Genomic DNA, 23,130 nt, shown 5'->3' with positions numbered 1-23,130 from the left:
TTTCACAGTGTGAAAACAGGTCCTAAGTCACTTTTTCTTAGTACCATTGTGACTTTGAACGGTCACTAAATGAATGGTTGTAAATCAGGGATTACCTTTATTCAATGAACAAGATTTGAGCCTTAATGTTACAGTACTTTTGACTGCTTGAGACTTGATTCCTGGTCCATTTCCCGTCGAGACATTTAACGTATTTTCATAGCATCATCTAGCTCAGGGATGTCAATTTTCAAAGCCCGCGGACCGGATTCGGCCCGTAGGGTACTTAGATGTGGCTCGCAGGGCCCCCCTGGAACAAGCAAAGGACTGGCCCGCAGTTCCTCTGCTGGTGAAAACGGAGCTTGGGAGAGTCCCGTGTGGTCCTCCCGAGCTCTGTTTTCACTGGCAGAGGATTGCAGGAGGCCGTCACAGCTGAAAACGGAGCTCAGGAGCCTGTTTTTGCTGACAGAGCGTTCGAGTCACCACCTGCACCCCCAACACGAGTGACGTCGAGCTGGCCACGCCCATCCTGGCCACAGCCATCCCAGCCCCCTGAAGTGAAACACAACCCTGATGTGGCCCTCAATGAAATTGAGTTTGACACCCCTGATTCTAGCTTTTTTTGAGGTGCCGTAAAGCTGTCCTGTTGTTTGGTACAAGTTATTAGTAAAGATCGTGCCGTGATCAATCACAGTAATCGCGTGTTCCTTGGTGGGTTGTGGGCAGAGGTGGGCTGCTGCTGGTTCAGACCGGTTTTGGCGAACCGATAGTTGTGACCTGTTGCAACCTGCGGATGGGCCCGCCATGCCCATCGGCCCCGGTGCTACGCTGTCCTATTTAACCACATTTTTAAGCTGCGCGCATGCGTGCAAACTGTCCCGTGCACTCACATTTTCAGTGCTGGGCAAACCGGTTGTTAATTCATGTGCCGTCCACCTCTGGTTATGGGAATTGATAGCTGGTTAGCAATTTTTGGAATTATAATCCCAACAGATCTTGAAGGAGAATATTGATAGAAGCTCTACTGATATACAGAATGGTCTATATTTAAAAAGACAGATGCACAAAGAGTTTTATTTACTAAAGGGGAAATTCTTTTATTCAGATTCTATGCTGTTTCCTGAGGGAATTTAAATAAAGACCTAGAACACTAACAATAAAGAACACTAACAATAAAGATTGTTAGTGTTCAGTTTTTACTGTAGCACAAATAATTCTGATAATTCTTTTATGTGAATCCTGGCAAATGAGTCAGTCAATTACACTTCTGAAAGTTTCATTAACTTTTACAAAAGCGATGACGGTTTGTCGTGCATTCCAAGAGGTATTTATTTTATGCTTTTTAATCTACTAAATCTGAAAAGCGCCTTATCGAGTGATAAATTGCTTTTGATATCTTTTTGGTAACTGAAAGATGGAAATATATATATATTCACATGTGAAAGAGTGATTTATTTTATTGGGAAATTGTCAGCTTTTTCCCTTATGGGATGAAGAAAAAGGATTTGTGATGTATAAAGGCCCTTGTTTATTTTTCCTTTAATTGAATATCGAACAGGTGTGGGCCAAGCAACAGTATCTACAGGTAAAATCTACCTGGGAGTAAAGTAGCTTTTCTCAGAAATAGGAAAAAGAAAATAAACTTTGGTTTTGTTTCTTTATGGTGCTTTCTATGATTTTTTTTTCACTCCTAAAAAGATCAGTGGGGCCAGGAGTTTAGTTTGTTCATTTATTTTGCCCCATTTTAATAATCTTGGCCTCCTTAATATATATGGCTTTTGGAAAATTATTCAGATTTCCAATTTTTTTTTCCAGGTTGGTGGGGAACATTATTGCTATGGAAGCTTTATTTGTCTTCATTTATTCACATTATGTAGCACGATAGTCTACGCTAAGCCTTGTTGTAGACTTGGAAAGTGTATTCAATTCAGTAAATTCAAGGGTTGAATGCAATAAAGAATATTCAATGGATGTAGAATCAACAACGGCTCCAGTTTCTGGAGTTTGTCAAAATAATAAAATGTGTATCTTGACGTCACAGGAAAAGCTGTGTGTCAGGGTTCCGACGGATGCCCTAATTAAATCATGAGCCTCGAGCCAAGCTTCAAAAGACATCCAGTTATTTATTAGGAGCTCCATTTTCCCAAATGAAGCCAACTCTGACCCCACGTAATTTACGGCCCTAATCATTTCCCTCCTCCCCCCCAGGGTGTGTCATCAATCACATTCGCCAACAGAGCAATTTCGCGGGTTGTAGAGATCACTCCCCTCTGGCCACTGTGCGTAATCCTGGGAGACAGCCTTGAGACAAATATGTCTGGAATGCACTCCTGTCTTTGGCTGCCGGCTGCTTCATCGGTTTCCCATCCCCCTTGCCTATGGCAACTTGAGAGCAGGCCAGGGATGCCTTGCGAGTTGAAACTCTGTATATGATCTCATCATGCATATTCCAAAGAGTAGAGTTTACATGGTGTGTATGTCGTGTGATATGAAGGCATATAGGAGATAATAGAGGATTTCCCTTGTCTAAACTCAGTCTACAAGTTTCATGGATCAAGAATTTTTAATCAGAAACACAACTGTCATAAATATGAGCCAGTTGTCAAGCATCCGAATGTAAATCACATGACCATGGGGATGCTGCAATGGTCGTAAGTGTGAAAAATGGTCATAAATCCATGTCAACAGTCCCAGATTGTTGGGGGCAACAGGCTGACTCTGTAAACTGCTTAGAGAGGGCTGTAAAACACTATGAAGCGATATATAAGTCTAAGTGCTACTGCTATAAGTAACATTTTTTCCAGTGCCATTTTAACTTCAAATGGTCACTAAATGAATAATTGTAAATTGAGGATTACCTGTATTAAGCTTCCCCTTTCTTCTAATTTCCTTTTCATTTTCCAGGTTTCTATTCTTAATTTGGTAAAGCAGCGTCTTTATTTAGCTTGTGGGATATTTGAACTGTTATTCAAACGGAGAAAAAAAAAAGGAAGGAATCTCCAGATTTTGTTTTAAACCTTTTTTTTCTCTTTTTGCTTCAAAAACTTCTAGAACCATAAAAAACAAAAAGAGATGATTTTTAGAGCCAGTTTCATGCATGCCCTCTTGTGCTTGAAACAATATCGGGGTTACATGTCTAAATGCATACACACATAACCATTCGCGCTGTTCTCTTTAGAGATAAAAGATAAAAAGCTATTCTCTTTAGAGATAATGAAAGTGCAGAAGAAACTGAAAGCAAAAAATTAAAGGCGTGAGATCAAAAGAAAAAGGAATTATAGCTTAAATTAATATATACCAACCTCATTTGTTTTACACCTCTGTAACCTTCTTCCATACAACATCTTTTTATTATTATTATTATTATGTTCTCACTTCGGAACTTGGATTATATTTAATGTTTTCCCTCTCTGGCCTTTGAAGATCTCAACAGCTCAAGCTAACTTTTTTCAGTCTTCGTTTTTTTTTCTTCCTTTTAATGCATTTATTCTCCCTTTGGTACTTTCTATTTATTCCACATCAACTCTTCTTATAGTGATCTTCCAATTCTTCTTATAGTGATCCACTCATATTTGGGTTCTGTCTACATTCATTCAGAACATTATCATTCGGGATCGTTCCTCTTCTTGTTTTACTACTAATTAAAACTACTACTACTTGTTTTACTACTACTCTTCTTGCTTTACTACGTCCTAGGGAATTGATTCCCAGTTGCATTCAACTTTTACACCACTCACTTCTGTGGTATGAAACCAGTAAATATATACCTGTTACACGCAGCTGTTTGCATTTGTTCACAAGCATTCGTGCTCTGTCCATTTTCTCATCTTTAGTAAATATCCTACAACAAATCAGATTTGTTTTTATTTAACGGCTGTGTTAATCCCGTCTTGAACTTTCAACTGAACTGAGTCCCTCGAATGTGGGGAAATAATCTACGTTTTTCTCAAAGGCTTGAATTTTGAAGCTGTTATGGCTCCGTTGCCTGAGCCTGGGCTATCAACAGATGCAGACTCTGAGAGTGAGGTAGAGGAGTTGGCAAGGCCTCCCTCTCCAGGACCCTCCTCTCTGGCAATGCCTCCGGAGGACACCGAAGGCCAAACGATAGGCTCAGAGACAAGCACGTCCCTGCAGCCACAGGTGGACAGCGACGAAGAAGATAAGTGCTGGCTGGACCCATGACAGAGGCGCAGGGAGAAGCGTGCGCAGCAGAAGGGAAGGCATGCCAGAGATTAGCTGAGTCACTGGACCACACCCCACAGGGTATAAATGTGGGTGTGGTGGCCAGTTCAGTTTGTGATGAGCAAAAACTGGAAATACTTCATGATCTCTGCGTTACTGGACTTTGCCTGCTTTATCGGACTGCATTTAGATTAATCCTTGTATTGTTGACACTCTGCCTGTTTTGTCGGAATGCTTGCAGTCTAATCTTTGTTTTGTGTGAGTAAAGTCTGAATTGGCAGCTAGCCACTGGGATGCTGCCAGCTTTATTTTCAAAGAGTTTTGTCGTCTGGCTTATTAAGTCCGGGCCATCTGTGGGGGTGCGTGTGTGGTACGGAGACAGAACAGAAGCTCCCTCACTCCCCCTTAACCAGGGGTGGGTTTGCAGGGGTTCGTGAGAACCTCTAGCTAAGATTCTGTGCAGTTTGTAGAACCCCCAAATCCCACTCCTGGCTGGCCCCGCCCACTCCCCCCCACCCCTCCCAGGAGTCCACACGCAGCCTGTTTTGGATGCAAGTAAGTGCAGAGTATGTGCAGAGACTCAGGGAGGGTGAAAAACAGGCCTACTGGAAGTTCAGGAAGGCCAGAAACGGGCCTGTTTTTGGCCTCCAGAGGGCCTCCGGTGCCTGGGGAGGCCATTTTCGCCCTCCTGGAGGCTCGAGGAAAACCTCCGGAACCCTGGGAGGCCAAAAACACCGCCGCCACCACCGTGGTGCAGGAGGCCACCTAGACCACACCCACCATGGCCACGCCCACCCAGCAACCGGGCAGAGAACCCCCTGCTTAAATTTTTGAAGCCCACCCCTGCCCTTAACCATAGTTTATTGGGCATGGAGAGTCCTCTTGATGTAATCACAGTATCCTCTTATTTTACCCTAAGGGCACTGCCCTGTCTTCTCCCTTCCCTTCTCTCTAGAAGGGGATCTATTAAAGAGCTAATCATGTTTCTTTCTTTATAGCTCTGAATTAACAAGGGGTATCGGATTTCCCAGGGATTGTATTTATTATACTGTAATTTGATTTACGTAGCTGTGTCAGTTTTGCACTTGAAGCAAAATAGAGGAAATTTTTTTAAGTTGGTTGTAATGGAGACCTTGCAGCTTCAGCAATTTTTTGGTTTTTTTTTTCATAACTATGCCAACTCTTCCTGTTTGGCTTTCTTAAAAAAAAACAAACACACACAACACAAAACTAGCAAACAAAAAAAATCTGTATCAAATTACTTGCTGCCAATCACAATTCAGAATAGAACGATAGGACACATATTATGTTTCCTATCATTCTTTATTCCATTCCATTCCATTCCATTCCATTCCATTCCATTCCATTCCATTCCATTCCATATTCTATTCTCTATTCTGTTCCATATTTTCTTTATTCCATTCCATTCCATATTCTATTCTCTATTCCATTCCATTCCATTCCATTTTCTATTCTCTATTCCATTCCATTCCATTCCATTTTCTATTCTCTATTCCATTCCATTCCTTTCCATTCCATTCCATATTTTCTTCATTCCATTCCATACCATTCCATTCCATTCCATATTCTATTCTCTATTCCCTATTCCGTTCCATTCCATTCCATATTTTCTTTATTCCATTCCATTCCATTCCATTCCATTCCATATTCTATTCTCTATTCTGTTCCTTTCCATTCCATTCCATTCCATATTTTCTTTATTCCATTCCATTCCATATTCTATTTTCTATTCCATTCCATTCTATTCCATTCCATATTCTATTCTCTATTCCATTCCATTCCTTTCCATTCCATTCCATATTTTCTTCATTCCATTCCATACCATTCCATTCCATTCCATATTCTATTCTCTATTCCATTCCATTCCATTCCATTCCATACCATTCCATTCCATTCCATATTCTATTCTCTATTCCCTATTCCGTTCCATTCCATTCCATATTTTCTTTATTCCATTCCATTCCATTCCATTCCATATTCTATTCTCTATTCTGTTCCTTTCCATTCCATTCCATTCCATATTTTCTTTATTCCATTCCATTCCATATTTTATTTTCTATTCCATTCCATTCTATTCCATTCCATATTCTATTCTCTATTCCATTCCATTCCTTTCCATTCCATTCCATATTTTCTTCATTCCATTCCATACCATTCCATTCCATTCCATATTCTATTCTCTATTCCATTCCATTCCATTCCATTCCATTCCATTCCATATTTTCTTTATTCTGTTCTGTTCTGTTCTGTTCTGTTCTATTCTATTCTATTCTATTCTATTCTATTCTATTCTATTCTATTCTATTCTATTCTATTCTATTCTATTCTATTCTATTCCATTCCATTCCATTCCATTCCATTCCATTCCATTCCATTCCATTCCATTCCATATTCTATTCTCTATTCCGTTCCATTCCATTCCATATTTTCTTTATTCCATTCCATATTCTATTCTCTATTCCATTCCATTCCATTCCATTCCATTCCATATTTTCTTTATTCTGTTCTGTTCTGTTCTGTTCTGTTCTGTTCTGTTCTATTCTATTCTATTCTATTCTATTCTATTCTATTCTATTCCATTCCATTCCATTCCATTCCATTCCATTCCATTCCATTCCATATTCTATTCTCTATTCCGTTCCATTCCATTCCATATTTTCTTTATTCCATTCCATATTCTATTCTCTATTCTATTCCTTTCCATTCCATTCCATATTTTCTTTATTCTATTCCATTCCATTATTTATTTGTAATTTGGAGAAAAACCTTTGTTGCAGAGTCTTTGGCTTCCTCTTTGTGCATGCTCTGGAAACCCTGACAAAAATAATAATCTGAGCAATAGACACAAAACATCCTAATGATAAGATTGTTTCCCAACATGCATGGTTGATTTACTACTCCTAGGTAGCTAATAGGTAAACTCTTAAGTACTTCAGAAAATGCTGGCTTTACATGCTTCCATTTGTTGTTGAGGAAAACTACAATTTTGTTGCTTCCGGATACAAAAGAAGATTGCCAACAAGTAACTCAACTGAAAGGCTTAATAGGTAGGTTGTACTAAACTTGTCAGTTTGAAAGCCTGCCTTTTCGTTCATAAGGTATATTAGTTGTGGCTAAAGTATATCATTTGTGAAGCTTCACCATGAAAATAGTCTTAATACGTGTCCTTCAGAAATGCTTGGCTTGAGTGATGTTGGAACAACGAAGTGTTACACGAATTGATTTATGGCATTGCTTCTTTCCGTAGGTCTTAGACTTAAGTGCAGTGGCCTAGCTATACATGTTTATGCATTGTTACTTTGTTTTGTTTTTTCAAATTTAAAAAAAAGAGAGGGAGGGAGGGAGGGAGGGAGGGAGAGAGGAAGGAAGGAAGGAAGGAAGGAAGGAAGGAAGGAAGGAAGGAAGGAAGGAAGGAAGGAAGGGCATTTCTGTCCCATGGGAGAAAGAAAGGAGGGAGGGAGGGAGGGAGGGAGGGAGAGAGAGAAGGAGGGAAGGAAAGAAGAAAAGAAGGCAGGCAGGCAGGCAGGCGGCGGAAGGAAGGAAGGAAGGAAGGAAGGAAGGAAGGAAGGAAGGACATTTCTGTCCAATGGGAGAAAGGAGGGAGGGAGGGAGGGAGGGAGGGAGGGAGGGAGGAAGGAAGGAAGGAAGGAAGGAAGGAAGGAAGGAAGGAAGGGCATTTCTGTCCAATGGGAGAAAGGAAGGAGAGAGGGAGGAAGGGAGAGAGAAAGGAGGGAAGGAAAGAAGAAAAGAAGGAAGGCAGTCAGGCAGGCAGGCAGACAGGCAGGAAGGAAGGAAGGAAGGACATTTCTGTCCAATGGGAGAAAGGGAGGGAGGGAGGAAGGAAGGAAAGGAAGGAAGGAAGGAAGGAAGGAAGGAAAGAAGGAAGGAAGGAAGGACATTTCTGTTCAATGGAAGGAGGGAGGGAGGAAGGAAGGACATTTCTGTTAAATGGGAGAAGGGAGGGAGGGAAGGAAGGAAGGAAGGAAGGAAGGAAGGAAGGAAGGAAGGAAGGAAGGAAGGAAGGGGCATAACTGGGAAATAACACCTATCTCTTTCAAACAATTGGAGATGAAAAATAAGATGACAAAAATCAAAGTAAGGGGTAATAGCAAAACCAGCTTTTTTAGTCTCCTCTTGGATGTCCGATATCCAGACTCTTATGATTGAAAAGGTCTGTGGAAACACTGCCAAATAAATGAATCAAAGGGGGGAAATTGTTCATTTGTTCAGACCAAGATTTTCTGCACAGAATATTTCTCTAATTTGGCTAAGATTAGGGACAAACCGATTATCATTTGAGCCAAACTATAATGGTTACCTAACCCTGAACCTGAGAAATACAATTTTGTAGAACAAACCGTAGCACTATCTAAAAGAAGGGGCTAGGTTAAGATAAGTTACTTCCTAAGTATTCTGACAGAGAAGAGATTTACCTTAAGCTTTCTCCAATCATCTTTTCTCAGGATAATATTTACAGTCCCCCCATTATCTGCAGAGCAAGGTTTTTACAGGAGAGCGGGAGATTGCTCACACCTGATCTTGAAGTTCCTACTTAATGTCAGTCATTAACTCTTCCCCTTGCATGAGCCATGACAAAATAACACCAAAAATCCTTGTGTGTCCTACGATTGACTTTTAGCTTTCCCTCCCTCCCTCTCTCCCTTGTCTTTTCTTGTCTCTCCTTCCTTCCTTCCTTCCTTCCTTCCTTCCTTCCTTCCTTCCTTCCTTCCTTCCTTCCTTCCTCCCTCCCTCCCTCCCTCCCTCCCTTCCTTCTTTCCTTGTCTTTTCTTGTCTCTCCTTCTCCTTCCTTCCTTCCTCCCTTCTTTGTCTTTTCTTGTCTCTCCTTCTACTTCCTTCCTCCTTCCCTCCCTCCTTCCCTCCCTCCCTCTCTTCTTTCCTTGTCTTTTCTTGTCTCTCCTTCTCCTTCCTTCCTTCCTTCCTCCCTCCCTCCCTTCCTTCTTTTCTTGTCTCTCCTTCTCCTTCCTTCCTCCCTCCCTTCCTTGTCTTTTCTTGTCTCTCCTTCTTCTTTCCTCCTTCCCTCTCTCCCTCTCTTCTTTCCTTGTCTTTTCTTGTCTCTCCTTCTCCTTCCTTCCTTCCTCCCTTCCTCCCTCCCTCTCTTCTTTCCTTGTCTTTTCTTGTCTCTCCTTCTCCTTCCTCCCTTCCTCCCTTCCTCCCTCCCTCCCTCCCTCTCTTCTTTCCTTGTCTTTTCTTGTCTCTCCTTCTCCTTCCTTCCTTCCTTCCTTCCTTCCTTCCTTCCTTCCTTCCTCCCTCCTTCCCTCCCACCCTCCCTTCCTTTCTCCCTCTTTGGCATAAAATGTTATTGCTCCCTAACTCTATTTCGACTACCAACTTTCCTTCTAGTCTAGTTGCATTGAATTTAGCGGATAATGTTTTCAGCGGAATTTGTATAGTAGTAAACTATAAAAAGCAAAATGATAATAATAATAAATGAATTCGAAAGTGTACCCTAATTTAAATCGGCGAGGAAGTTCTCGTTGACCTTAGCAAAGCCAGAACTGGAATTGATTACCCATTTAACAAAGCTGTAGCTAAAATATGTTTTATGGGTCAATAATTGCTTTGTGGAGAAGCTGAATGAAGCTTGAGCTACATACGGTCTCCTCATGAGGGGAAAATACAGTTATGATTAGTTCTTCATTATGCCGCTCCAAATAATTAAAGCAACTTCGAAAATTGGTTGGCAGATTTGCCTTAATGCCATTTTGACATCCACCAAAATGAGCCTCCAATGTTTCCTCCTGTATTGTTTACAGCAAATTTGCAGACGCTGTTTACGATCTCCGAGAAAATCGCACATGGCGTTTTTCTCCTAGGGGTTGTTAGAGTCGAGAACAGTGATCGTGGCATGAATATTGTATGCCTTTAAGCTACTTTTCTGTCAGTCGATGCAATTGCTAAAATGTCAAATTAGGACCAGATTCAACCAATTTGTCTGAAGCAAACCCTACAACAGTGATGGCTAACCTTTCTGCCATCGCGTGCCAAAAGCGGGGGGAGTGCAGAGGGGTCGCGCGTGCATGTGCCCACACCCATAATTCTATGCACACTGCCCTCGCACATGTGTGTGGGAACCCCCCCCCCGCTTCCCCCGCTTTTGGCACGTGATGGCACTGTGGGCCCAGTAGGCCCGTTTTTCACCCTCCTCACGCTCCAGAGCCTTACTAGGAGCCTGGGGAGGGTGAAAATGGCCTTCCCCACCCACCCTCCGGGGGCCCTCTGGAGGCCAGAAACGGCCTGTTTGCCGACTTCCAGGGAGCCCAGAAGGCCCGAAAATCAGCTGGCCGGCATGCGCATGTGCACCGGAGCTGAGCTCATATGCCCACTGATATGGTTCTGTGTGCCACCTGTGGCACGTGTGCCATAGGTTCGCCATCACGGCCCTACAATCTTAGATGGCTGGAACATATGTTGCAGGGGTGAAATCCAGCAGGTTCTGACAGGTTCTGACCGGTTCTAGAGAACCGGTAGCAGAAATTTTGAGTAGTTCGGAGAACCGGTGGTGGAAATTTTGAGTCGTTCAAAGAACCAGCAAATGCCACCTCTGGCTGACCCCAGAATGGGGTGGAAATGCAGATTTTGCAATATCCTTCCCCCCGGAGTGGAGAGGGAATGGGGATTTTGCAGTATCCTTCCCCTGGAGTGGGGTGGAAATGGAGATTTTGCAGTATCCTTCCCCTGCCAAGCCCACCAAGCCACACCCACAGAACCGGTAGTAAAAAAAATTTGGATTTCACCACTGATATGCTGACTTGTTTCAGAACCACAGATTCAGCAGATATTCACCCCTGCTTGATGAAAAGTTATCTTCCAAATCTACTGCCACATTGTAGTAGTAATATTGAGCCCAACAGCTTAGTTTCTGAAACGTTTCCACTAAAAACATCTGTATGGAACATGATCGTTCCATACAGATGAAATGCTTGCCAACATCCACTGGACTATCCCAGAATATTCAGTTCCCCTATTAGTGCTGGCAAACCTTCCGTTTGGATATATGAGATACCCGGTTTCTTAAGGACAATCTTCTTTACTATTGTGTCTTAGCAAATGGCCAAATCTATTCAGATCTACTTTGCAAATTGCAAAATCCGTTCTAAATCTATTCAAGGGAACAGTTTTCAAATTAGTTGTTTTATTTTTTTTTTCTTTCGCCACTTTTGGCAAATGAATAGAATTTGATCATTCTTTCTCTCCTGCTATCTAATAATAGTGAAACTTTATACCTAACATTTATCAATAGTGATATTTTGTATTTAAAACAGTTAAGTTTCCGGTTACGCTTAAGATCTTTCCTTTCCTTTCCTTTCCTTTTACTTCTGTTGATCTCTGGCGAGATCTGGCCATGAATGGTGTGAATGAGTTTTAATGTTTTTAATTTTTAAATGTTTTTAATAATGATTTTAAATGCATTGTGAGCCGCCCTGAGTCTTTGGAGAGGGGCGGCATACAAATTGAATTAATTAATAAATAAATAATAAATAATCTGAACAATTTTCTTTTTAGTTTTTAAGAACATTTCTGACAACATGCAACCCTGTGTTAGTTAGCTATGGGGACAGATGTTGTGAGATCTCTGCCTAAGACAGAGTTCAAAGAGCCTTCATAAACTTCCTACATGGACAGCAGAAAAATACTCAACAAATAGTTTTCCTAAAACATTTTTTAACATCAGAAGACACAAAAAGGCAAGGATTCCTCTATGTTCCTAACATGAGATGAGAGTTATTAAATAATCAATAAGAAAAGGGGTGAAGAGTTAGCACAACAGATAAGAATACACCTTCTCTATCCATGATTGGGACGCGGTGGCTCAGTGCTAAGACACTGAGCTTGTCGATCGAAAGGTCGGCAGTTCAACAGTTCGAATCCCGAGTGCCGCGTAACGGGGTGAGCTCCCGTGACTTGTCCCAGCTTCTGCCAACCTAGCAGTTCGAAAGCACATAAAAAATGCAAGTAGAAAAATAAGGACCACCTTTGGTGGGAAGGGAACAGAGTTCCATGCGCCTTTGGCATTGAGTCATGCCGGCCACATGACCACGGAGATGTTTTCGGACAGCGCTGGCTCTTCGGCTATGAAACGGAGATGAGCACTGCCCCCTAGAGTCGGGAACGACTAGCACATATGTGCGAGGGGAACCTTTGCCTTTACTAAATTGCTGCAAATATCTAAATCCCCTAATTGTATACTCACCTCAGAGTACGTTCTATTGAAACGAGAGCTTATTTCCAACTAGATATGTTATATTGTAAGTCTTTTAAAACTCAAAATATTCTGGATTTTGTGCTTGTAATGGAGAAAAAACCCCGAAACTTTGATTTTGTTTTTGCTGATTAGATAGGTTTGTTGTTATAGGCTAGTATATACTATTGTGTAAAACTAAAAAGTTGAGATTGTTTTCTTCTACTGTGTTAAAATGCCTTTTTTTTTCTTTTTTTCTCTCTCTACCCCACATTTTCTCTTCTTCTTTTCTCCCCCCTCCCCACACATAGTTTTCCATTACTTTTTATTTCCCTTTGTATTTTATATTTTGATAAACCCATAAAATTTGTACAGGAAAAAAAATCCCACACAAAATAAAAACCTAGAAGCTAAAAAAAATTAAAAATCGGTAGATGGGACTAAATTATCCTTTAGAAACAGAACGATGCCATATTTTGGGGGCATCGTTCCCTGTTGGCAGCCAGTGGTGGAATTCAATTTTTTTTACTACCGGTTCTGTGGGCGTGGCTCGGTGGGCGTGGCGTGGCTTGGTGGGCGTGGCAGGGGAAGGATACCGCAAAATCTCCATTCCCAAGAGCCAACCAAGAGCCTTGGTTGTGCAGCAGACTAAAGCGTTGTTAACTGGCACCAGCTGCCTGCAATTACTGCAAGTTCGAATCTCACCAGGCTCAAGGTTGACTCAGCCTTCCATCCTTCCGAGGTAGGTAAAATGAGGACCCGGATTGTGTGGGCAATAAGCTGACTTTGTATAAAAAAGAACACCACTTAGGGGGCCCCCGAAAGCCCTACTAAGCAGGTATATACAAAAGTATGAAGGCTATTGCTTAACGCATTGTAAGCCCCCCTGAGTCTCCGGAGAAGGGCGGCATATAAATCAAACCAATAAATAAAGAGCCTGTAGTACAGTGGACTAAGCACTATTATTAACATCTGCTGCCTGCAATTACTGCAAGTTCAAATCTCACCAAGCTCAAGGTCGACTCAGCCTTCCATCCTTTCTAAGGTAGGTGAAATGAGGACCCAGTTTGTGGGGGCAATAAGCTGACTTTGTATAAAATATACAAAAGTATGAAGGCTATTGCTTAACGCATTGTAAGCCGCCCTGAGTCTCCGGAGAAGGGCGGCATATAAATCAAATTAAAAAAAAAAAATCCCCATTCCCTCCCCACTCCTGGGGGAAGGATATTGCAAAATCTCCATTCCCACCCCACTCTGGGACCCAGCCATTTGCCGGTTCTCCGAACTACTCAAAATTTCCTCTACCGGTTTTTCAGAACCTGCTGAATCGCAGCCCTGTTGCCAACTTGATCTAATAACGGAGAAACGAATCAATGAATGAAAACCCTGCCACTAAATGAATCCATTGGCAGTTCCTTAAAAGAGTGGTACAAAACTAATCAGACAGTGCTTGCATCAATATAAGACTCAAAGCCAGTCCCAAATGGTAAATGATTTGGGTAAGTAGAGGGATCCCATAAATCTCCAGAATAAAGTGAGGTTACGCTGGAGAAAGGAGATTTTTTTTTTCCATCTCTCAATAGCTGTCTTTGAAGGCGCTTCATTATTATAACCTGAGATTATTCACAGAGGGTTTCTTAGTCCCTAAACTAATTTGATTCCAGCGTAATCACGAGAACCCCTGCAAAAGCAATGCATTTTAAAACATGCAGACTGTTCGGATGGCAACCACTCAATACAAATCAGCTAAGCAGCGTTAGACTTTTAATCAGGGAGTAAATGGCACAAAGAAAGCGAAAAGAGGTTTAGCGAAAAGACTGGGATGGCCTGAAGGGAAATTGGGTTTGAATAAGAGATTTTATTGCTATGTATTTATTTATTTATTATTTATTTATTAGTTTTATTTCTATACCGCCCTTCTCCCGAAGGACTCAGGGCGGTGTACAGCCTGATTAAAAGCACAAAGACAGACAAAATTTAAAAATAATTAAAATTATTAAATGATAGGCCCAATTTATAAAACCCCAAATTTAAAATCCCATATTTAAAAACCAATTAAAATCTTTACATTGATAGCCCAGCCTGGCGGAACAACAAGGTTTTGAGGGCACAGCGAAATACACGGAGATCAGAGATTTTACGCATTTCCGGGGGCAGTTCGTTCCACAGGGCAGGGGCTCCCACAGAGAAGGCCCTCCCCCTGGGTGTCGCCAGCCGACATAATTTGGCCGATGGCACCCTGAGGAGACCCTCTCTGTGGGAGCAAACTGGCCGGTGGGAGACTACTGGTGGCAGAAGACGGTTTTGAAGGTATCCAGGTCCAATGCCATGTATTTGTATTTATTAGTTTTGCAAATAACTCAAAGTGGTGAACATATCCAATACACCGTACTCTTCCTGTGTTCCCCACAACAACAAACCTGTGAGGTGGCTTGGGCTCAGGGGTGGGTTCTACTTACCTTTACTACCGCTTTGCAATGGGGCCGTGTGTGTGCACGCTTCTGCGCATGTGCAGAAGCTTCCTGATGACGTCGGGGTCGGTGGGCGGAGCCTCCCGCTGGTTTTACTACCGGTTCTATAGAACCGGTCTGAACTGGGGGCAACCCACCACTGGTTGGGCTGAGAGAAAAGGCGGCTAAGGCTAAGGCGGGACTAGAACTCACTGTCTCCTGTGATTGGCCCAAAGTTACCCAGCTGGATTTCATGCCTAAGGCGGGACTAGAACTCACCATATCCTGGTGATTAGCCCAAAGTCAGCCAGCTGGCTTTCATGGTTAGGGCGGGACTAGAACTCACCATCTTCTGGTGATTGGCCCAAACTCACCCAACTGGATTTCATGGATAAGGTGGGACTAGAACTCACCATCTCCTGTGATTGGCCCAAAGTCACCCAGCTGACTTTCATGGCTAGGGCAGGACTAGAATTCACTGACTCCCATTTTCTAGTCTAGTATACAATGAGAGAAATTTAGATAACCCAAAATTCTTGTCTATGTAGCTCAGCCTTACCTGTCCTTATTCATGTCACCATTCCTACATTGATTTATGTATTAACAGTGTGTTGAGTTTAGGTGTAAAATAACCATCCTTGATTTTATTTATGTGCATATAATTTACATATTTTAAAAAAATTGGTACAAGTACAAAGCTTAAATTATGTTCTATACCTAAAACAGTAATAAAATCGTAGACGCTCAAAAGGCAACCATTTAAGAAAACAACTGAAGAAGAATTAAAAAACAAATACGTTAAAAGAAGAAAAGAGGAAAAATCTATAGATCATAAGGAGGAAAGAAAAAAAGAACCACAGCTAGTAATACAATGTCACGCAATTGAGTTTTGATTTTAAAAAATAACTAGCGTTCTTCTATGATGTTAAATAGCTTAAATTGTTGTTGTTAGTTGCGAAGCCCTGTCCGACCCATTGTGACCTCATGGACAACATTCCTCCAGGCCTTCCTGTCCTCTACCATCCTCTGGAGTCCATTTAAGCTCACGCCGACTGCTTCAGTGACTCCATCCAGCCACCTCGTTCTCTGCCGTCCCTTTCTTCTTCTTTTGCCCTCCATCGTCCCCAGCATTAGGCTCTTCTCCAGGGAGTCCTTAGGTGGCCATTTGAATTTCATCTTCTGGATCTGGCCTTCTAAAGAGCAGTCAGGGTTGATCTCCTCTAGGACTGACCGGTTGGATCCCCTTGCAGTCCAAAGGACTCGCAGGAGTCTTCTCCAGCACCAGAGTTCAAAGGCCTCCATTCTTTGGCGCTCAACCTTCCTTATGGTCCAACTTTCACAGCCATCCATTGCAACTGGGAAAACCATAGCCTTGACTATATGCTCTTTTGTTGGCAGGGTGATGTCTCTGCTTTTTAAGTAAGCTATCTAGATTTGCCATAGCTTTCCTCCCCAGGAGCAAGTGTCTTTTAATTTCTTGACTGTGGTCCCCATGTGCGGTGATCTTGGAGCCCAGGAAAAAGCCGAAATAGATTAAATGGATCATTGCAAATCAACTTTTAAACAAATTAAGCCTGAACTGTGTCGTCTAGTCTCATCTCACCATTGATTTTGTCTCTCTGTTGAATTCAAAGCCAGTTCAAAATCTGAAACCTTTAAAACCGGATATATACACACATGGTTCCTTCCAAAAATCACAATTTTGTAACATTCTAGCCTCAAGAAATCCATCTCAGTTCGTAAACAGACCAATTGTAAATTTACACGCCTGCCATGGTTTCATATTTTAAAAAATGCAAAGAAGATGTAAGCAAAAACTCTACGAGAAATAAAATCCAATTTGTTGGTCAATTTAGAAAGGCTGTGGCTGTTTAGTGATAAAAATCACGTCTGCACCACTTCGCATGGCTTGTATTTTGTCCGTTTGCAGCATTCGCTTCAGCCTTAAACGGTGCTCGACTTTCTCACGTGACATTTGTTATCTTGTAAATTTACATTGCAAGAAATATTTTCTTGGTTATGTCTGTGGGTTGTATTGTTAAACTCCCGAGCTGTGCTTATAAAAACTTAATTCAAAGGCTTTTTAGAATCTCAGGATGTTTTGCTTCTGATCTCAGTATATCCGAAGTCTCTGGAAACTTATTTATGGTTGAAATGAATTAGATGGTTCTCTCGGGATAAAAATTTTAAAAAAAAGGAGCATCTTAAATTCTGTTCAGAGTATAAATGTGATAACAGATTAAATAGAAATGCATGCAGCCTCAAATGAACGTAGGAATCAAATATAATTAAAACTGATAATTTAGTCTGCGAACAACAGAAATTAGTTTTTATTTTGATGGACAAAAGTAAAACTAAAACCTAAGGAAAAGAAATAAAACTCGGTTGTATTGCTTTAATTGTAAATATATCTGATGCAGTGGTGGGTTTCAAATTTTTTTTACTACCGGTTCTGTGGGTGTGGCTTGGTGGGCATGGCATGGCTTGGTGGGTGTGGCTTGGTGGGCGTAGCATGGGAAGGATACTGTAAAATCTCCATTCTCTTCCCACTCCAGGGGAAGGTTACTGTAAAATCTCCATTCCCTTCCCACTCCAGGGGAAGGTTACTGCAAAATCCCCATTTCCTCCCAATCAGCTGGGACTCAGGAGGCAGAGAATAGATGGGGGCGGGGCCAGTCAGAATTTTTACTACCAGTTCTCCGAACTACTCAAAATTACCGCTAACGGTTCTCCAGAACTGGTCAGAACCTGCTGAAACCCACCTCTGCTCTGGTGTGCAAAAAGATTGCCTTTCGTAAAAGCCTAGGAAATGATTATTCTTACGATTTTCTCAGAAATTAAAGCAGACTTCTCTCTGGTTTAGTTAATTTAATGAATTGCATCCTATTCAATATTGTTTTGTGCAAAATGACACCTTCTCAGAACATTAAAGATAAAAGGATAAAGAAGATACGGAATATTTTTCTTTAACATGGAACTTCTTTTATCAACGGCTTGATAATAGAGGTAGAGATTAGAAATTGGATAAATATGATTATTTGTAAGCAAATTGACCCAGACAATACAATGTTCACAAAGCGCTTATGTATGTTAAAAAAATATATAAATAAACTATATATATAAAAAAGAAGGGTTCTAGGAAGACACTTAACGTACATAAATAGCTTTAGATTATTATGTTTACATCATCAAAATCATCGGCAAAATACAGGAGTACTGAAGACTTAGAAATTCCTGTTAACTACAGTAGTGGCCAAAATTGTGGAAACTTTTTGGGAAAAGCGTATTTTTGAGGTTTGATGGCTAGTAACACCACTTTTTTCTTTTCTTTTCTTTTCTTTTCTTTTCTTTTCTTTTCTTTTCTTTTTTTCGAGTTCTAAGAGAATCCTATTCCAATGCTGGAATGGCCTGGGAATAGCCCAGACCTTCACCCAATTGAAAATCTATGGAGCCGACTAAAGAAACTTGTTGATCAGAAGCAACCCAGCAATAAAACCAGTTAACAGAAGCCATCATTCAATCTTGGTTTCACATGATAACAGCTGCAGAACTCAAAGACTTGGTTCACTCCATGGGAAGACGTTGTAAGGCCGTAATTCATGCTAAAGGTTACCCAACGAAGCATTAACTGACATGGGGATCTTTTTTGTATATCTCCTTTTTTCTACGGTGATCATTTTCGTATATCTTGTTTTTTCTCTGTGTTTCACTTTTCTTCTTTATACTGTAACTACTATTCTAATAGCAAATCCTTCCTAAAAGTTATTGCATTATATTCTTGATTGAATGATCTTTCCATTGATATATAATTTTATGGTACTACTCCAAAAAAAAAAGTGGTGTTATTAGCTAGTTTTAGAAAATGCACCTTTTCCCAAATGGTCTTCCACAATTTTGTCCACTTCTGTAGAGTTATGAATAGGCCCTTTTCGCTGATAGCTTTATTGAAGAGGTTTGCATTATGAAGGATAACGTGCATAGGGCTGTTTAATTTATACACTTCAAACTCATTTGGGACTTGACTGCTGCGAAACTGATCACTGTGAATAAAAGAGAAAGTTTGAGTCAATGCTTCTGTGACTTAAAAGTCATTAATCCTCAAATGCTCAGAAGCAATTTGCTAAGCACTTCCTAAGTTGCAAGGCGCATCTTAAATTAACGGCCAAAGCCTGTCACTGTTTTAGAAAATTGCTACTGTATGTTTTCCCTTGTAATTAGAAGTTTATACAATGGGGGATTGTTGGTAATTGGTTGCTAGCTTGCGTGGTCATTTTTATGGCACTGTGGGTTGCCACAATGAATGTCTTTATTTAGAAAGTTTCTGGGTTTTTTTCATTCTTTCAGAGTGCAATATTTACCATCGCACTGATTTTATTAGTTGGGAAAATAAATGTTAGGCTTGCTTGCAACGGTCCCTGTTTAGGAAAAGCTTTCTTCCCCAATCTCTTCCAGATATCCTCTTCTTGTTACTATTTCCTACCTTTGCTGCAAAATTCTCAAACTCCCTCCCTACTTCAGTGGTGAAATCCAAATTTTTTTTACTACCGGTTCTGTCGGCGTGGCTTGGTGGGCGTGGTGTGGCTTGGTGGGCATGGCTTGGTGGGCATGACAGGGGGAAGGATACTGCACAATCTCCATTCCCACCCCACTCTGGGGCCAGCCAGAAGTGGTATTTGCCGGTTCTCCAAACTACTCAAAATTTCCACCAGCGGTTCTCCGAACTGCTCAAAATTTCCGCTACCAGTTCTCCAGAACCTATCAGAACCTGCTGGATTTCACCCCTGCCCTATTTCCTACTTTCTCCCCCCCCAGTGTTTTCAAGACCCCACTCTATGGATAAATCAATTTTCCAAATTTTCTCTAGTTCCATGACGTCTTCTATTGCTTCTGGATTGCCCAATTAATTATGTGGCCTTCAGATGGTTTAAGTCTGCAGAATGTACAGATTTGTGAACATAGAATAGAATAGAATAATAAGGTTGGAAGGGACCTTAGAGGTCATCTAGTCCAACCCCCTGCCTAGGCAGGAAACCCTACACCACTTCAGACAAATGGTTATCCAACCTCTTCTTAAAAACTTCCAGTGTTGGAGCATTCGCAACTTCTGGAGGCAAGTTGTTCCGCTGGTTAATTGTTCTCACTGTCAGGAAATTTCTCCTTAGTTCTAGGTTGCTTCTCTCCTTTATGGGTTTCCACCCATTGCTTCTTCTCCTGCCCTCAGGTGCTTTGGAGAATAGCTTGACCCCCTCTTCTTTGTGGCAGTCCCTGAGATATTGGAAGACTGCTATCAAGTCTCCCCTAGTCCTTCTTTTCATTAAACTACTGATTACCATGTTTCTCCAAAAATAAGACCCTGTCTTATATTATTTTGAACCCTGAAATAAGCACTTGGCCTTATTTTCAGGGAGGTCTTATTATTTTGGGGCGTGTGGAGCAAGACGGGGGATCTTCTTGCCATCTTACCCGATTTCCAGCTGTCTCCCTAACCCTAACCAGAGGAAATGGCGGGGACTGGCTGAACATGCGTTTAAATATTTTTGGGGTGGGCTTATTTTCAGGGGAGGTCTTATTTTCGGGGAAACATGGTAGTTTAATGAAATATCTATTAATTTATAATATAAAATACAAAAGAAAATAATAGGAAAATAAGGAAGGGAAGAAAGGGAAAGTGTAGGGAAAAGGGGGAAAAGAATGAAAAGGCTTTTTTTTTTAATTTGATTTATATGCCGCCCTTCTCCGAAGACTCAGGGCGGCTTACAATGTGCTCAGCAATAGCCTTCATCCTTTTGTATATTTATACAAAGTCAGCTTATTGCCCCCATAATCTGGGTCCTCAATCTACCCACCTTAGAAAGGATGGAAGGCTGAGTCAACCTTGAGCCTTGGCGAGATTCGAACCCTGCAGTAATTGCAGGCAGCTGGTTTTAATAACCAGCTTAATAACAGGGTGCCTTAAAACCCTGTACTACCAAGGCTCTTGACTTCCGACTCCCTTTGGTGAAGTAGAATAAAATAATAGTATCAAACCTCAACTTCTAACTTTTACATAATAGTATAAACCAGCCATTTCTCTAACAACAAACCTATCTAACCGGTAAAATCCCTAATCAAAGTTTCATTTTTTTCCACCTCAGGCACCAAATCCAGAAGCGGTTTCAAAGTAGAAACAAAAAATAATTCTATTTTTTTTCCTTGATCAAAGCAGTCAATTTAGCTATCTTTGCTAACTCCACCAATTTTTGCAGCCATTCATCCATCTTGGGGATCAAAATGTCTTTCCATTTTTGTGCATAAAGTAATTTTTCTGCCATCAACATATATAACATCAAAGTTCCCCATTTTTTTCCAAGTCTTTTTCCACTAAACCCAAAACAAAAGTTTCTGGTTTTATCTTTATGTTCACTTTGAGAATCTTCTGTAATAAGATGTGAATTTCTTTGTTGGATTTGTGAACATACAGTAGTGGCCAAAATTGTGGAAACATTTGGGAAAAGTGTATTTTCTAAAACTAGCTAATAACACTCCCTTTTTTTGGAGTAGTACCATAAAATTATATATCAATAGAGAGATAATTGCATCAAGAATGTAATGCAATAACTTTTATGAAGGATTTGCTACCCTGTTTCCCCGAAAATAAGACATCCCCTGATAATAAACCCTATCGGATTTTTGAGCGCATGAGCTAAAATAAGCATCCCCCTGAGAATAAGCCCTCCCCGAAAATATTTAAACGCAGAGCTGGAAATCAGGTATGATGGCAAGAGGAGCCCCATCTTGCTCCATGCACCCCAAAATATTAAGATCTCCCCGAAGATAAGGCCAAGCGCTTTATTTTGGGGTTCAAAAAAATATAAGACAGGGTCTTATTTTTGGGAAAACACGGTATTAGAATAGCAGTTACAGTATAAAGAAGAAAAGTGAAACACGAGATATACAAAAATGATCCCCATGTCAGTTAATGCTTAGTTGGGTAACCTTTAGCATGAATGACGGCCTTACAACGTCTTCCCATGGAGTGAACCAAGTGGCTCCATAGATTTGAAACTGGGTGAAGGTCTGGGCTATTCCCAGGCCATCCCAGCAGTGGAATAGGATTGTCTTGAAACTCCAAAAAAAGTGGTGTTATTAGCCATCAAACCTCAAAAATACACTTTTCCGAAAAGGTTTCCGCAATTTTGGCCACGACTGTATCTAGAACATGAAGTGAAGCAAGCAAGCTTATTTCCAAAAGTAGAAACACGTGAACTTAAAATGCACATAGAACTAGCTAGTTTTGAATCAGTAAATGGGTGTTTTTTTCCTCTTCAAAAATAATAAAGCAAGATCTTAAACTCTGGGCCACAGCTACACATTACACACCTACGTATGCTCTTTGCAAAAGATGAGTGATTCACATTCTAATAGTTGGTGGTTTTTTTAGGAACTATTTACATCCCTGGCACACATTTTTTAAGGAAAAGCTACAGGACTTCAGCGCTCTTCAGCCAAGAACTACTAATTATAATGATTAGCGAAGCATTTCTATGCAACCTTTTTCCAAAGCTAATCTGTCTGAAAACATGTTTAAAAATTAGCGTGAAACAATAAAGAAGTTGAAATTGAAGATCAAAATTTTTAAAACATTTCAACTTATACGTAAATAGATAAATAGATATGGATGGATGGATGGATGGATGGATGGATGGATGGATAGGGATGGATGGATAGACAGACAGACAGACAGACAGACAGACAGAGACAGACAGAGATGGATGGATGATAGATAGATAGATAGATAGATAGATGGATGGATAGATAGATAGATAGATATGGATGGTTAGATAGATAGATAGATAGATAGATAGATAGATAGATAGATAGATAGATAGGGATGGATGGATAGATAGATAGATGGATGGATGATAGATAGATAGATAGATAGATAGATGGATGGATGGATGGATGGATGGATGATAGATAGATAGATAGATAGATAGATAGATAGATAGATAGATAGGATGGAGAGGGAGGGAGGGAGGGAGGGAGAGAGAGAGGGAGAGATGTGGGTAGGTGGGTGGGTACTCAGGCAGGCAGGCAGGCAGGCAAGCAGACACACAGACAGACAGACAGACAGATGATAAATAGACAGGTACACACACACACACACACACACACACACACACACACACACACACACCAATAATGTGAGAAAAAGAATTGTCCAAGGATCCATTTACCTAGACCAATTATTGGGAACCTGACAAATATTTTGCCGTATATGCTTCATTCTTCGTCAGTTTTTCTTTAAGGTAACCGTTT

At 40.9% G+C, this 23,130-nt stretch overlaps 1 protein-coding gene across 18 annotated transcripts in view; it reads left to right on the top strand.

Annotated features, from left to right (window-relative positions):
• Positions 1–23,130, top strand: part of MAGI2 (membrane associated guanylate kinase, WW and PDZ domain containing 2) — a 630,648-nt gene that overhangs the window by 101,741 nt on the left and 505,777 nt on the right. The gene's annotated exons all lie outside the window — the stretch shown is intronic.

Source organism: Pantherophis guttatus, chromosome 7 (genome assembly GCF_059756535.1).
Source record: "Pantherophis guttatus breed Tessera chromosome 7, ASM5975653v1, whole genome shotgun sequence".
Classification (NCBI taxonomy): Eukaryota; Metazoa; Chordata; class Lepidosauria; order Squamata; family Colubridae; genus Pantherophis; species Pantherophis guttatus.
This window is presented reverse-complemented; position numbering and strand designations above follow the sequence as displayed.